The following is an 8864-nucleotide window of genomic DNA, read 5'->3' as shown; positions in this document are numbered from 1 at the left end:
CGTTTAGTCCATTTATGTGTACTCCCATATTCATAATTTGTACCATATGGTTGTTCAATAACAGAGGGAAAGTGATGCACTCTGTACCAAATATCTTGACCAGTCAATCTCAATGGCGGAAGTGTTCTTTCGATCCTATTTTTAGTGAATTCATCTTTATTCTTTCTGAACTTATGATTTGTTGGTAAGAATTGCCTATGACAATCAAAATAACTTGGTTTCTTTCCGTGTTTCAATCTGAATGACTTTGATCTCTCCATACATATTGGGCATCCCAAGATCCCAGCAGTACTCCAACCTGATAGCATACCATAAGCTGGAAAGTCATTTATGGTCCAAAGAAGAGCAGCCTTCAGTATAAACATCTGGTTAGAATGAACATCGTATGTAGGAACACCTTCATCCCATAGTTGTTTAAGTTCTGCTATCAGAGGTTGCATATAAATATCTATTAACTTTTTGGATTTTGCGGACCTGGTACAACCAATGTTAAAAACATATAAGGTGTTTTCATGCACATCCCAGGCGGAAGATTATACGGCGTTAAAATAACTGGCCAACAAGAATAATTTCTTCTTGATTTACCAAACGGAGCAAATCCATCAGCACAGAGACATAATCTAATATTTCTAGTCTCCTTTGCAAAATCTGGATATGTTCTATCAAAACTTTTCCAAGCATCTGCATCTGATGGATGACACATTAAACCCTCTTCTGTTTGATGAGTTGCATGCCAAGTCATGTGTTCCGCAGTTGCCTTTGATGCATACAATCTTTGTAACCTAGGAGTTAAAGGTAAATAAAACAACTGGCTGTATGCTTTACGTCGTTGTTGACTCCTGGTTGTCTTATACCTATCTTGATTACAGAATTTACAAACCTCTACTTCTGCATCATCTCCCCAATATAACATACAACCATCTCTGCAAACATCAATTCTTTCAACTGGAAGACCTAAATCTTTCACCAGTTTTTTCATACTGTAAAAATCAAGAGGCAAACTGTGATCACGTGGCAATGTATCGTTAAACGCTTGAACAACATCATTAAAACAATCTTGCGACATATTATGATCTGCCTTTATATTTAATAATCTGGATGTGAGAGATAATTTAGTCTGACTGTCACAACCGGAATATAATGGTTCATTTGCAGCACTCAATACTTCTTGAAATTTGTAATATATTTCATCCAGACATGGTACATCAGGCTCCTCCACCGGCAATGTATTAGTGGCAAACATTTGTTCACTTGTTGGAGGAAAACTAGAACTTGCACCAAGCGTCTCGGGAATATAATTCTGACAACTTGCATCAATTACCATCCTCTGATATGGATTGAATTGTTCATAATAACTCTGATCCCCACTAGCAGAGGCTTGAAAATTCCGTCCATAATCCTCATCAGATATGAACGGTTCGCCATGACTTGTCCAATTATAATAATTCGGAGTAAAACCAAATCTACAAAGATGTTCTTCAACTATATCGGTGGGTAAAAATTTCCCATTGTGACATTTTCTACACGCGCACCTTATCTTCTTGCCATCCATATACATAACTTGAGTAGATGCAAAATTTAAAAATTACCTCAGTCCAGTGATAAACTCAGGAGTTAACCCCTGACGATTAGGCAAATTTTTGTTATACATCCAACTTCACTCATTCTGCATTTTACCTGAATTCAACTGTTTAGTTAAACATTATTAAAAGTTACTATAGATAAATCTTATCATTGAGGACAAAACAAAAAACAACAGCTAATCAAAAAGACGGAACGCAATTAATCAACTATAATAAAATTATTTAAAGCTAACTTTATATATAAAGTAAATGCATAATAATGAACTTAAGAATACCGAAAAGAAGTCAACAAATATGTCTTCAACTACACTGAGATCACGCCAAAATGAGACCTGCACAAAAGAACATTATCAATTCAGACAGTAATATTTGAATATTAACTTAAACAACTGATAAAATGGTGCACGACGGCAGCCATAAACAGTCCAGCCAACTGCCAAAATAGTGCACAGCGGTAGCCATGACAATTTCACAGAGTCTCCCCTGTACCGGTGACCATTTCCCATAATACAAGCATAATATACTCAGCCACAGGCGGCTGGAACATATATCTTCACAACCACGTAGTATAATATCACAAATAAAAGAAAGAAACTACCCTATCAATAGCAAACATCAATATCACTCCATCAATAGAACCCAACTACAAACGCGGAATAAACTTAAATACAATATTGACTCATAATAGCATAAAGCTTAGTGAGCGCTATCTACTCACAAAAACTCGATATGCATGTATATAAATAAGAACATGCTAAATCTGAATGCTAACATATAAAACTACTCATACTCATCTATAGCAAAGGAAATCATGCTAAATGAAATACTAAACATGTATAGTTTATCATGCTCATAAACTAATAAAAGAAGCATACTAAACATGTAAAGATACTAAACATGTAAAACTACTGAATATGTAAAACTACTAAACATGTAAAACTACTAAACATGTAAAGATAAACATGTAAAGCTAAACATGTAAAGATACTAAACATGTAAAACTACTGAATATGTGAATAATTTAATAGCAAGAAACAAATAAAACTACTACTGAATGCTTCAAACAACAAGAACTAAACTTTCTAATTCTAAACATGTTTGAAGCTTGTTTCATTTGTTTCAAAACTTATACTTTAATACTTCAAAATAATAATAAACTTCTTTTGGGCCCGACATTGTACCACTTAGCGCGCATTCTTAATAAGATTCGAGCAAAACTACTAAGATACTTCTAGGCCTTGTGCCCCTTGGACCTTGTGTCCCAGACATGCCCTTTAAAAGTAAAATACTTTCTTTTAACTTCTTTATACTTGCCCTTACTTGGCATTTAAGCAAACACCTTGTGTGCGCTTTTGATATTCAATTTTCTGGAATTGAAATCAAGTCTAGACATTGGTCTTTCTTGCTTATAGTTCCTCAAAGACAGAAACTCATGCTTATAAAATAGCAAAAAAACTAATAATTGCATGCTCAAAATATACTAATTGTAATTAAACAGAAACAAACTGTTTTCTGGAAATTAGAGACTGTTCATGCTTAATAACTTGCAATGAAAACTTCATTCTTGCTGGAATAACAAATAGAAAATCTCATGCTTACTGGAATAACTTTATACTTCAAAAGAAATCTGAAACCCGACACAAACTGTTCATGCTTGTTAAAAATGTAATGTACCCAAAACCAAAACACTGATGTTAAGGACTGTTCTTACTCCTTAAGTGCAAAGACAAGAAAACTATAATGCTAAACTTATTCTACTAAATAAAGATTGTTCTTGCACCTAAAACAACAACAAAAGAGTGCACAATGGTACAGGTGGTCATGATCAGAATGCACAATGGAATTGAGAGTGCAGGGACCAAGCTAGTATCACATTGAGGAAGGCTATCTACTCCAAGGAAAACATCTAAACTTACCATGACATTATATAGCATGATCATGCTGACTGTACAGCAGGAAATTCAACAAACAATTCAAATTAAACCTCTAAGTTCCAAAACTGTACATGCTTGTTAAACTACAAGAAAAACAAAACTGAAAAACTCCCTAGAAAGGCTGATCTAATTACAACCGAAACTAGGGTTTTGCAGCCACCTACTCATGAAATTGCTGTAGCATGAAACAAACCCGAAACCTGTAAGGCAACAAGTTGATCCAATCAATTCTGCCCACTAAGGTAACAACAGATAATTATCTAAACATGAAACTCAAATCATAAGGCCGAGGAGTCCAATCCACAAGCCTAAACCTTCACGTTCTTAATCTGGTCACCGAGTTTTGACCCAAGCCAAAGGTCTCGGCTTCAATCCCTCACCCCACACTTTTTCCCAATTAATTCACTAATCATTAACTATGCTATAAACTTAGTTCTCACAATATATGGTTAACAAAAATCGTTAGCTCAATTGGTTGGGCGGTTTTGCTTGGGTCCAAGTTTTCTCGGTAAAAATACCAAACAGACTCCAAAAATTGCATAAAAATACTCTAAAAATTCCTAAAAATCTCTAGAATATTTTAAAAGCATTTCCAAATATTTTTAAGGATATTTAGAACTCAAAATAGGGAAAATTGGGTCGTTACATATAAGGCGCCCAATTTTGTTTTTTTTTTAAAGATATTTAAATTTTTGGGACGAATCCAGGATTCGTCCCAAAACTTAAAATAATTTTAAAAAAATTAAATCAAAGACCGAAAGCTTATATCTTGACCTAGAGACATCAGAATTTGATGAAACAAGTTTCTATGCGTTCGTATCATTGCCCTGATCGTAAATATGTCACAAAACATATTTTTTAAATAATATTTTAAGTGATTCAAATTTTTAATACCAAATTAGGTCAAATTGAAATTAAAAAATTCCAAAAATAAAAATATTTGGTAAAAAATATTTTTATGGATATATTTACGATTAGGACAATGATACGAATGCATATAAATTTGTTTCATCAAATTCTGATGTCTCTAGGTAGATAATTTTTAATACATATATAGGTTGCTATAAACTAAAAAGGTGTTGTGTAGTGAACGGTTGTAAATTAGTGTCTGAAAGCTTATATCTTGACCTATAGACATCGGAATTTGATGAAACAAGTTTCTATGCGTTCGTATCGTTGCCCTAATCATAAATATGTCACCAAATATATTTTTTAAATAATATTTTAAGTGATTCAAATTTTTAATACCAAATTAGGTCAAATTGGAATTAAAAAATTCCAAAAATAAAAATATTTGGTAAAAATTATTTTTATGGATAAATTTATGATCAGGACAATGATATGAATGCATAGAAATTTATTTCATCAAATTCTGATGTCTCTAGATCCGTATATAAGGCGTCCAATTTTGTTTTTTTTTAAAGATATTTAAATTTTTGGGACGAATCTCTGGATTCGTCCCAAATTTTGGGACGAATCCAGAGATTCGTCCCAAACTTTGGGACGAATTCCTGGATTCATCCCAAATTTCGGGACGAATCCATGATTCGTCCCAAAACTTAAAATAATTAAAAAAAAATTAAATTAAAGACCGAAAGCTTATATCTTGACCTAGAGACATCGGAATTTGATGAAACAAGTTTCTATGCGTTCGTATCATTGCCCTGATCGTAAATATGTCACAAAACATATTTTTTAAATAATATTTTAAGTGATTCAAATTTTTAATACCAAATTAGGTCAAATTGGAAATAAAAAATTCCAAAAATAAAAATATTTGGTAAAAAATATTTTTATGGATATATTTACGATCATGACAGTGATACGAACGCATAGAAATTTATTTCATCAAATTCTAATGTCTCTAGGTAGATAATTTTTAATACATATATAGGTTGCTATTAACAAAAAAGGTGTTGTGTAGTGAACGGTTGTAAATTAGTGTCCGAAAGCTTATATCTTGACCTAAAGACATCGGAATTTGATGAAACAAGTTTCTATGCGTTCGTATCGTTGCCCTGATCGTAAATATGTCACCAAATATATTTTTTAAATAATATTTTAAGTGATTCAAATTTTTAATACCAAATTAGGTCAAATTGGAATTAAAAAATTCCAAAAATAAAAATATTTGGTAAAAAATATTTTTATGGATATATTTATGATCAGAATGCATAGAAATTTATTTCATCAAATTCTGATGTCTCTAGGTCGGTATATAAGGCGCCCCATTTTGTTTTTTTTAAAGATATTTAAATTTTTGGGACGAATCTATGGATTCGTCCCAAATTTTGGGAGGAATCCAGGATTCGTCCCAAAACTTAAATTAATTTAAAATAAATTAAATCAAAGACCGAAAGCTTATATCTTGACCTATAGAAATCAGAATTTGATGAAACAAGTATCTATGCGTTTGTATCGTTGCCCTGATCGTAAATATGTCACCAAATATATTTTTTAAATAATATTTTAAGTGATTCAAATTTTTAATACCAAATTAGGCCAAATTGGAATTAAAAAATTCCAAAAATAAAAATATTTGGTAAAAAATATTTTTATGGATATATTTATGATCAGGACAACGATACGAACGCATAGAAATTTATTTCATCAAATTCCGATGTCTCTAGATCCGTATATATGGCGTCCAATTTTGTTTTTTTTAAAGATATTTAAATTTTTGGGACAAATCTCTGGATCCGTCCCAAATTTTGGGACGAATCCAGAGATTCATCCCAAACTTTGGGATGAATTCCTGGATTCGTCCCAAATTTCGGGACGAATCCAGGATTCGTCCCAAAACTTAAAATAATTTTAAAAAAATTAAATTAAAGACCGAAAGCTTATATCTTGACCTAGAGACATCAGAATTTGATGAAACAAGTTTCTATGCGTTCGTGTCATTGCCCTGATCATAAATATGTCACAAAACATATTTTTTAAATAATATTTTAAGTGATTCAAATTTTTAATACCAAATTAGGTCAAATTGGAATTAAAAAATTCCAAAAATAAAAATATTTGGTAAAAAATATTTTTATGGATATATTTACGATCAGGACAATGATACGAACGCATAGAAATTTATTTCATCAAATTCTGATGTCTCTAGGTAGATAATTTTTAATACATATATAGGTTGCTATTAACTAAAAAGGTGTTGTGTAGTGAACGGTTGTAAATTAGTGTCTGAAAGCTTATATCTTGACCTATAGACATCGAAATTTGATGAAACAAGTTTTTATGTGTTCCTATCATTGCCCTGATCGTAAATATGCCACCAAATATATTTTTTAAATAATATTTTAAGTGATTCAAATTTTTAATACCAAATTAGGACAAATTGGAATTAAAAAATTACAAAAATAAAAATATTTGGTAAAAAATATTTTTATTGATATATTTACGATCAGGACAATGATACGAACGCATAGAAATTTATTTCATCAAATTCCGAAGTCTCTAGGTCTGTATATAAGGTGGCCCATTTTGTTTTTTTTTAAAGATATTTAAATTTTTGGGACGAATCTCTGGATTCGTCCCAAATTTTGGGACGAATCCAGGATTCGTCCCATAACTTAAATTAATTTAAAATAAATTAAATCAAAGACCGAAAGCTTATATCTTGACCTATAGACATCGGAATTTGATGAAACAAGTTTCTATGCGTTCGTATCATTGCCCTGATCGTAAATATGTCACCAAATATATTTTCTAAATAATATTTTAAGTGATTCAAATTTTTAATACCAAATTAGGTCAAATTGGAATTAAAAAATTCTAAAAATAAAAATATTTGGTAAAAAATATTTTTATGGATATATTTACGATCAGAACAATGATACGAATGCATAGAAATTTATTTCATCAAATTCCGATGTCTCTAGATCCGTATATAAGGCGTCCAATTTTGTTTTTTTTAAAAGATATTTAAATTTTTGGGACGAATCTCTGGATTCGTCCCAAATTTTGGGACGAATCCAGAGATTCGTCCCAAACTTTGGGACGAATTCCTAGATTCGTCCCAAATTTCGGGACGAATCCAGGATTCGTCCCAAAACTTAAAATAATTTTAAAAAAATTAAATTAAAGACCGAAAGCTTATATCTTGACCAAGAGACATCGGAATTTGTTGAAATAAGTTTCTATGCGTTCGTATCGTTGCCCTGATCCTAAATATGTCACAAAACATATTTTTTAAATAATATTTTAAGTGATTCAAATTTTTAATACCAAATTAGGTCAAATTGGAATTAAAAAATTCCAAAAATAAAAATATTTGGTAAAAAATATTTTTATGGATATATTTATGATCAGGACAATGATACGAACGCATAGAAATTTATTTCATCAAATTCTGATGTCTCTAGGTAGATAATTTTTAATACATATATAGGTTGCTATTAACTAAAAAGGTGTTGTGTAGTGAACGGTTGTAAATTAGTGTCTGAAAGCTTATATCTTGACCTATAGACATCGGAATTTGATGAAACAAGTTTCTATACATTCGTATCGTTGCCCTGATTGTAAATATGTCACCAAATATATATTTTAAATAATATTTTAAGTGATTCAAATTTTTAATACCAAATTAGGTCAAATTGGAATTAAAAAATTACAAAAATAAAAATATTTGGTAAAAAATATTTTTATGGATATATTTACGATCAGGACAAAGATATGAACGCATAGAAATTTATTTCATCAAATTCCGATGTCTCTAGGTCTGTATATAAGGCGCCCCATTTTGTTTTTTTTTTAAAGATATTTAAATTTTTGGGACGAATCTCTGGATTCGTCCCAAAACTTAAATTAATTTAAAATAAATTAAATCAAAGACCGAAAGCTTATATCTTAACCTATAGACATCGGAATTTGATGAAACAAGTTTCTATGCGTTCGTATCGTTGCCTTGATCGTAAATATGTCACGAAATATATTTTTTAAATAATATTTTAAGTGATTCAAATTTTTAATACCAAATTAGGTCAAATTGGAATTAAAAAATTCCAAAAATAAAAATATTTGGTAAAAAATATTTTTATGAATATATTTACGATCAGGACAACGATATGAACGCATAGAAATTTATTTCATCAAATTCCGATGTCTCTAGGTCTGTATATAAGGCGCCCCATTTTGTTTTTTTTTAAAGATATTTAAATTTTTGGGACGAATCTCTGGATTCGTCCCAAAACTTAAATTAATTTAAAATAAATTAAATCAAAGACCGAAAGCTTATATCTTGACCTAGAGACATCAGAATTTGATGAAACAAGTTTCTATGCGTTCGTATCGTTGCCCTGAACGTAAATATATCACAAAACATATTTTTTAAATTATATTT

Source organism: Zingiber officinale, chromosome 4A (genome assembly GCF_018446385.1).
Source record: "Zingiber officinale cultivar Zhangliang chromosome 4A, Zo_v1.1, whole genome shotgun sequence".
Classification (NCBI taxonomy): Eukaryota; Viridiplantae; Streptophyta; class Magnoliopsida; order Zingiberales; family Zingiberaceae; genus Zingiber; species Zingiber officinale.
The sequence above is the reverse complement of the archived record's forward strand: the minus strand, read 5'-3'. Positions refer to the sequence as shown.